At 47.7% G+C, this 9098-nt stretch overlaps 1 pseudogene; it reads left to right on the top strand.

Moving 5' to 3' along the window:
- Positions 1 to 3599: 3599 nt before the first annotated feature.
- Positions 3600 to 4269, top strand: LOC121047531 (annotated as a pseudogene).
- The last annotated feature ends 4829 nt before the right edge of the window (positions 4270 to 9098 follow it).

Raw genomic sequence — 9098 nt, 5'->3', positions numbered from 1 at the left:
TGACAATCTCCGGATATAATTAGTGTTAATGGCACTGAAATGAAGTGTGTAACTGACTGCAGAACAGCGTTAGTTTTAATGTAGACTTAATTTCAATTGTGAAATGCTTGTGAACAGTACTAATGATTATTGTTTCATCTGGTGTGAAGCGTACGTGACATAATATTCTTGTACCTCCTATAGCTGCTGCCTGCAGCACCAGGCCACTTGCTTAGTGGCTGTTAGTGCCCCTGCAGACGAGCCAGTTTACGAGGGCGAGAAGCGACAGGCCCCTCCTGCTGGTGCGTGTTGGGGATCAGGCCCAAAGCAGTTGTAATTTAATTGCATAAAACTGTTCAAGGTGTGTTTATTTTTAGTTCAGGCAATGAGTGCAATACTTTGGTCATACAGTCCTAAATAAAGTTGTTTTTACTCGTACACTTGAATCTTGTTTTCGCCAATGGCTTGGACATTTTGGTCTGTCGTGGCTTTCCGGAAAGCTGCATTTCTGGCTTGAAAGGTATGTGGGCTATGCGGTTAGTAGACTGAAGGTGTGAAGTCTGAAGTTCTAAAGTTTGAAGTTTTGAAACCTGAAGTTTTGAAGTCTGAAGTTTTGAAGTCTGAAGTTTTGAAGTCGGAAGTTCTGAAGTCTTGAAGTTCTGAAGTCTTGAAGGTCTAGTAGGGTCCCATAACACATCAGGGCTGAAAGGTCTCATTTTCAATAGGGAATTCAGCACATACAACACAAAATTTGGAATAACTGATAGTGTGCATTCCTGGAGCTTTCTTTACATATTAGGGGCGAAGGGCTTGCATCAGTAAACGTTTGTTCGCACCAAACATGATTGCTCATCTTTTTAACGCCAGAAGCCCTGGAAGCTTGTTTATTTTCGGTAAACGGGGGAACCCACATGATAGTTAATGGTGGAAACTCCTTTAAAGTTCTTATAAATGTCTGTACGATAGCCACCCCAGGCTCTTAATACACACGCGCGTGAAACCAGTTACTCGAAGGAGGCGGATGATTTTGGGAGTTCTGGTGAAGTGGACGGGTCCGAGCTGTCCGAGTGACAGGTACCTTACGGTGATACGCGTCGCTCTCCCGATTGCAACACATGTCCTCAGTTATGAAATGTTGACAGCTAGAAGCATCCTGGCAGCAAAAGTCCCAGCGTGACGAGCAACGGTAGCTTTAGTAGCAGCGGCAGCCGCCTGTTGTCGCCTTTCGGATCAGGCGTTCAAGCCACGACCGAGCAGCTGCCGCGCCGTTGCCGTTCGTTGTCGCACATCCCGGTGGTATGCACTCGATTACGGAGAGATGGCCGCTTCTCTCGGCGAGTACCCGTCCCCGAAGGCAACGCCAGAATTACAGGAGACATATATTCAACGCGGCGATCTCGTATGCGACATCACATCGGCAAGCCGTCCTGTTGAAATGGCTACGAAGTCACGTTGAAGGTAGGTCCACCCAATCTTAAAATTCGGGCCACTTCAAGTTCGCTTCGAGTTCAGTTCAAGAGCGCTTCAAGTTAAAGTGGATTTATGAAGAGCGCTTGCTTGTCTCAAGACGGACTTCAGCAAGTTGAAGTTCGTCTTCAGAGCAAATCAGATCTATGAATTCGGGGGTAAAGAACATGTCTCGGAGACGAACTTATCCTCCTCACCTACTTGTACCCTTTGTCGCCTCTCTTTCCACACTTTTAACCTCAATCCCGTTCCTCCCGTGGCTCACTTCGCCACTCGACCTTCAGAGGAGGCCTTGGTGGCCACAGATCGTTCCCACAGTTCCCGTCCCTCAATGGCTTGTGGTGCTCTTGGCTTGCTCGTTGGTGGTCGTGTTGCAAAAGGCAATTTGCTGTGGTTTGTTTTGCCCGCGAAAACCACCCAAGCAGCACGGATTTTGGACAAGCAATGGCCAATATCTGGCGATGGTCTTTTGGCCAGTGGCCAGAGAGTGGCCATTCATTGGCCAATGCTTGGCCGATGGCTGATCGCCAGTGGCCGTTGGCCAATGGCCAGATAAAAGCCAGTCACCGGCCAGTCTCTGGCCACTATCTGGCCACTTGGCCAAGGACCATTGCCAGCCATTGGCCGATGACTGGCCAACTCTGTGTTGCTTGGGCAAGTGCACGAGGTGGTGCTTCAAGACGCCAAGGTCTGCGGCCCCGCATCAGGATGTATACACCGACGTTTGAGGACTGACCCAAGCAAGAGCGCTCACCGCGAAGTTTGACACGACGATCCGACAAGCCATACCAGCAGGGAAGAGACTTTCCATCACGTTTTGCGATAGTCAGGCAGCGGTATGTCATCCGCCCCCCCTCCCCCGCCCCCAAGTCGCCTGACCTCTATCATTTGGATATTAACATCCACGATATCGGCGTGAAATTTCATGGCACTCACCTCGCGTGCCTCGAACACCCACACAAAGAACGATATGGGAATTCGAATTCAATTTCGGAAAACCTTTGGTGTCAATTGTCACGACGGTTTGGGGAAAGTCACCAACGCTGAATGAAGACTAGAGGAAGTTCTAATTAAGGAAATAAGTAATCGTCTAAACTTTCACCAGGATTATTTGTGCGTTTTCTGCCCAAAGAGCGGAACACAAAAACCGCATCACCCGACTCTGTCTGCGTATTTTACAGTGTTTTGATGATCACTTCAGTCTCACTAGGAAACAAGTTTCATTGTTTTCGTGTTCTGCGTCGTGTCCGCCAGGTGAGACGGCGGACTCCGACAAAGACGCTGCCTGTCGGTGTCATTTTCGTTCGTTGCTGTCTGTCGCGGTCGTTTGTTGCTGTATGTCGCGGTTGTTTGTTGCTGTATGTCACTGTAGTGGGACGCGGCTATTACTGAAAAAAATTGCGCTCACCTAGCTTATTATCAGCAGCACTTTCGGAAGTAGACATAATAAGAATGATTTCTCCAGCTTGGAAAAGAAAGAAGCAGTGTAGATGTGTGCCATATTTTCTCAAATCAGGGTTCCCATTTCTGTGAACATCCGTGTTTTGTTTTTGTTTCTTTTATGCGCCGGTGTTTTATGTAAGGTACTTTGCTTAATTTCTAGCATTTTCATAAGTTGTCTTCTTATTAGTGGCGTTTGGTTTTGTGCTGATTCCCACCATTCTCTTTGCTCTTCTTCTTTTTTGTCGCGCTTTTTATATGTTAGTTCAATATTTGCCCATATGTTTTCAGAATTTAGCATTCATTGCAATGAAACGAATTCGCTGCCAGAGTTGCATCGCTTTGTAACATGCGCACAATGAGTAAAAGGAGATCAGCTTTATCTCATCATCTCTATCGGTACATGGGAACAAAAGAAAAAGGCAAGCGCCAAGTAGCCGCCGAATCTATAAATAGGTTTCTACCCGTTGGCCAGGACGCGGTTGTTGTGTATTGTGTGAATTCATTGAACATTGTCCAGTTTCGGTTTCAGGTCGTCGGTTGTCAACTTGGTGTGCTTGTGTGTGTATATAAAGATGGCGTCCTGAATAAAAGCGTTACGTTCTGTCCGGCATTCCGTCGGCTGCTGGGCTCGTCATTACATTGCGACGAGGATGTCCTCCTCTTCTTCGATATGTAGCGCGTAAATGCCACCGTCCCTAACGAGCCTCGCCATGGCCTTCGCCGGTCTCGCCCCTCCGGAACCGTTCCTGTCGACACCGGGACGCCCGTCTGTGCCCTAGCCGCAGTTGCATGGCATGTTCAGCGTCTACCTGCTTGCGTGTGGTGCTGCCGAATTTCCTCCGGAGCGACGCAAAGCCCTTCTGCTGCACTGTCTGGGACCCGAATGCCAGCGAATTTTCAACACACTACCTGGCACGAAGCCTCCAAGCACCGCCCAGGACACGAGCAAAGAGGCAACGAGCAAGCTGGGCGAGTACGACATCGCCGTCGTTTCCTTGGCCCAACACTTCGCTACAACCAGCAAACTGGTCATCGAGCGACACCGCTTCCACCGGCGTTTCTAATTTCCAGGCGAGTGTATTCATGACTTTGTTGCCGGGCTACGTGAGCTCGCAACGCCGTGTTGGTTCGCGTCACAAGAAGAGGCATTACGAGACCAATTCGTGACCGGCGTGTCTTCTAACCGCGTTCGTATATAAACGTCTGTTGCTGGAAGGTTTGTCGCTACCATTTTCCACCGCAGTCCAGATAGCCCTTCAACAAGAAAAAGCGGCCGAACAAACGAAAGAATTTTCTGCGTCCGTACAACCAGTGTCGACTCGTCCTAGCAAATATTCCGAGCCGCCTTCACAGTCTTCACGTTCACGGCACGCTACATGAAGTCACCAGCAGCATGTTCCCATAAGCGCTACCAGGTCATGCGCTGCTCAAGGGAACCGCCTCTCATCTCGTGACCGCCGTCGCTCGCCTTTAGCACCACGCGCACATTTGCCGCACTGCTTCCGTTGTGGCTCTCGTTGGCACCGCGCGTCATGGACTCGTTGTCCAGCACAGGAACCACGCTGTTTATTTTGTGGTCGCATTGGTCGTTTCAAGAAAGTGTGCAACCAGAAGCGCTCGCAGTCGACCGTTCATGAGGTATTGACCGACAAGTCGTCAGAGGGTGACGACGTTCAGGTCCTTGTGCTTGAGCCTCCTACAACATGCGGAATTCACATCGATGTTCAAGTCGGGCAAATTAACCTGATACTTCTACACTCCCTATTGAAAATATTTCTAAAGGGCCCGTCAGCCTTGAAGGATTATGGGACCTCACAGGCCTTCAAAACCCTTCAAAAATACCCTACAGAAAAACCCTTCAGGGATGCCCCATAGAAAAACCCTTTAGCCCCACAGCCCTTCAACCCGTCAGACCCTTTAGCCCATCGCCCCTTTAGACGCGCAAATGACTGTGAACCATAGACAAAATGCAGTTCAAAACATTATTCAAAATTTATTGCAGACATTTAGTTTTACATGCATATTATAACTCAAAAAGGTGATAAAAAGCAACGTTTGTTGAAACCCGGCGCAAGGAGCGGTAGACGAAAGAGATCACATCAAACAGGGACAACTGACTTCATTATCACAAAGAAAAATATATTTCGAAGTACTCACAATGCCGCTGGGTATATTCCTGATGTGCGGTAGTTCAGCTAATAAAACCGAGCAGGTGCACCTCACGTACACATACACAGTCTTAGTAAGCGCGTTTAGCGAAAACCACGAAGTCGCAAGCGCTAACACCCGCCGCCGTTGAGAAATCCCGAGCACAGTCACGGTTTCGTCCATGATGACAATACGCCGGCGTCTTCGGCGTATTTTTCGCTCGCTGGATGCTTCTGAAGTCGGACGGACGAAGAGGCGCAAAAACCAAGTCCGGACAGCGACCGTCATCCACCGTCTCAGGGCCCGCAGCGCCATAATCCCGGTGCGCAGGCACAACATGCGGTGGGACGCTGACCCCGACTGCCAGGCTTTGCAGCGAGTAAGCCGACACCGGCCACCATCTCCTTGAATGCGCTGAACACGACGGCGCTCGAACGGTGCTGAAGGCGGCCAGCGCCGAACTATGGTGCACCTGCGGAACCAAGGAAGAATCAAAAGAGACCAAGGGGCGAGCCCTGAAAGGCATGCATGCTCACCTTGCTGGAGGAAATTGGTCCGCTCCAAAAATCCGCTGTGTGGGCTAACCGGAACTGTCCACGAGCAGAGAGAAAATGGCTATACTGGCGGCTGGCCTCCCCCGCTTGCACACACCACCCTCTCCCGCCGACCGCTGGGCTGGCAGCCCTGCACCCTCTCCCCATCGCCGGGCGGAGAGAGGGGCAGTGTGACTTGCTTTTGGGGACCGTCTCCCGTGGAAGAACCGGTTCCCGGAACGAGTCGCTCCCGCGTGGGTCCCTCTTTCTGGAAAGCGCGCAGCTTGTTTATTTTTGTTTTATTTATGGTTCCACGGATTTCGCCTCCAGCGGACAGGATTGCGTTCGCCTCAAAACGCCGCTCGGTCACCACCACTCGGCCAGCGGCTCGTTGATTCTCTACGTGGGGCGGTCGCCCTCAGTGGCCTCCTTGGCGACCGAACCCCCGGGCAGTGACAGACGGCCCACTCGTATTTGATAGAAGAGCAGTACTACAAATCTGACCGTACATACATACGATCGGCATTCTCCAAATACTTTTTTTCCCCGTAGCGTACAATAAGGCTATATTCTAATTCTGCGAAATGTGTTTTCTCGACCTAAGCCGTGGCCCGCCGACATCTCAAGAAGCCTGAAGGTTTTCCCGACCCCATTAGAAAAGTTCTTGTCAGGCTTCCAGACATTTCAAGGCATTGTAAAGGGGACTTCAGACATTTCAGGAGAGCCTCTGACGGGGCCAACGAACCCACCAGGAAATATCGGTGCACCTTTCAAACATCACAAGAATTCCTGAAGTCCCTTTCACACCCTTTAAAAAAATCCTGAAGTCCCATCAGAGCGATTTTCAATAGGGCTGTAAAAAATAACCGTCAAATTTACGGCGCTATACGCTAATAAAAACTGCAAGAACGCCGTGAAGAGGAATTACCTAAAGTGCACTGTAAACGAGCAAAAAAGAGCGAGAGGGAAACGCAAAACTTTATGGAGCAAGAAAACAGAAAGAAAAGACGCACACCGCTAATTGGTCACCACGCTTGACCTTCGGAAGCTGCGGGAACACAGAGAGAGTCCTCTCGCCCCTTCACCTCCTTTCTTTGTCCGCGCCAGTCGCGCCAACGCAGAACGTAACTGCCTTAACTGAAAAAAAGAAAAAAAGAGAACTAAGAGCAAACAGTAGAGCAACAATGCGACGAGCTAGAAGCGTCGACAAAAGAAAGCAACGTTGGTTGGGACAACGCGGGAAGTAGAAGAAGCGAACGTTCGGTTCATTTTCCCGCCTTCCCGCCCGTCTCCGCGCCGTTTTGTCCTCGTTCGTTCGTGGAATTCCCGGATTTTTGTGCACCTGAAAATTTGGAGCGGAATGCAACTGGATACTCGAGACAGGTATTTCATTATGAATCTGCTGCTTGCTTGGCAAGGATAGTGTAACGGTGGCATAAATATAACACCCTAAATTATGTTTACTTGCAGAATTTGTAGTTTCTGTTCAAGCACGCTTGCTGGTTGCGCAATTCGGTGAGCACGTTTTCAGCTCTCGAATTCTTCCGTGTGTGGACGAAGGATGCTGTCGCCAGTTTGCTACGTATGATGCTCTCAGGTGTCATATTTTGAGAAGACATAGGCATTTGAACGCCTAGGGTAAGTACGGTTTGCTTCGAAGAGTTTGGAAAGCTTTCAATGAACTTTGCCAGCATGCTTAAAGGAGTGCCACACAAGGGAGGCTTTGCTAAAGCATCCAAAAGGCCACATTACCGACGGTATTTTGGTTTCGTGTTCGTGCTCCAACTGTCAGAAGGTGTGAAATCATAGTTCACGACACATTTGAACTGGGCGCATTTACGAGCGACGGGTTTCTTGGGCGACAGCGCATCGCCTGTAGACCCGCTTCAGGTTGAGGACTCTTCGACTCAGTCGACTAGTGCGGATTCTAATGACGGTTCTGTTAACGTGATGCAATCCCCTGATGATAACTACGACGTGTTAATGTCTCTGTCGGCAGAAGAAAACAGAACGGCCGTAAAATACGACCTTGTTTTGTTTTTTTTTTTGTTTTTTTTTTGTGCCTGAAGTTTAACGGAAAGCTTCTTATGCCGGTATCAACAGTTCAAAAAACCATTTATGAATTTCAACGTCGGCATTTCTTGTACAAAACAATACCTGTTCGGCAAACTTGCTGAAAGCCTTCAAAACGTGCTTGGTTCAGTCGAGGTTCATAACATCATTGAGTTCATAACATCATTATACAATGATGTTACGAACCTGAAATCTACCACCTTTCTTCCAGAACACATGAAATCTGCATATTTGAGAAAGCACTTTCCTTCTGTGGAAACGGTGAGTATGTACATAGGACGTAGTTGTCGTCAAAAGGACCGGTTTGCTCCGTATGTCCCCGTTAAAGAGGCAATAAATTACCCCCTAGAAAACAAATCTATGGGCCAGGTATTTACCGAGCCTCGCAGCGAGTCCCACTTACCCGGTGTTTTGGAGGAATTTTGTGATTTTGCCTGTCAGTAAGGCCAGTCTGTAACTGAGATGATTCAAGATGCACCACCCATCTCCCCATGCATTCTAGTTCATGGTGAGCATTCACTGATCACTTTCCGAACCCCAAGTAATCAATATTGCCTATATTTTTATAATGATTTTAAACTACAATTATAGTTCTGCAATTTCCTACATTTTATATCTGCCTTCACGCCCTTTGTTTTATCCTTTCTTTTCTAGGGAAAAGCATCTACTCAGCCAGCATGTACTCGATCTCAATTGATGGAATAACTGTGATGGACGAAATTCACATGTTCGACCACGCACTGGCTGTACTATTCACCGTGTACTACGTTTTCAACATTGCGTACACAGAAGAGATTTGCATCACCTTGGAGTTTATTCAAAGGTACTGAGCTCATTTGTGCTTCTTGGCATCATTCGGTGTGTTTTTTTGTTTGTTCCTTTGTATACTTCATCTGATCTAACATATATTTCAGCACTGGCTCCAGACTGAGCTCCTTGTTTTAGAATGTCTATTGCTTGCATGAAAACTTGTGCAGCGAGAGTTCTTATCAATGCTAGAGGCATGCTATGGTGAGATATTGTAGAATAAAAAGCAAGTCTGATTATTTTATTTCGTGTTCCCTGTCCTTCGCTTACTCAAATATATTTTGTAGTGTGCGAATGCATGCTACCAAACGATATTTTAATGAGTGGTACTTTTCGTTTAAAAAATTCAAATATAATTTTTTCTTCATAGCATTGTCTCTGTTATAACTTAGGATGAGCTATATACTCTAAGAAATGACTGTACCTGCCTCACGACGCCACTGGCGACTAGTCTTCATTCAAAAAGACTTAAAATGTTTATTCAAAATAACGAGGCTTTTATTTCCACTTTTAATTTTTACAGAACAAAAATATAAATCAGTTCCAAGGGCTGCTGTTGCAGCTTTGGATCCAGTAGAGATATATATTCTGAACTTAAACATTTTCAATATCCCGAAGATGTAAAGGTCTTGTTAAAAGTGGCTCGAT

The sequence above is a fragment of the Ixodes scapularis genome, unplaced genomic scaffold (genome assembly GCF_016920785.2).
Source record: "Ixodes scapularis isolate PalLabHiFi unplaced genomic scaffold, ASM1692078v2 PGA_scaffold5__190_contigs__length_132052651, whole genome shotgun sequence".
Classification (NCBI taxonomy): Eukaryota; Metazoa; Arthropoda; class Arachnida; order Ixodida; family Ixodidae; genus Ixodes; species Ixodes scapularis.
This window is presented reverse-complemented; position numbering and strand designations above follow the sequence as displayed.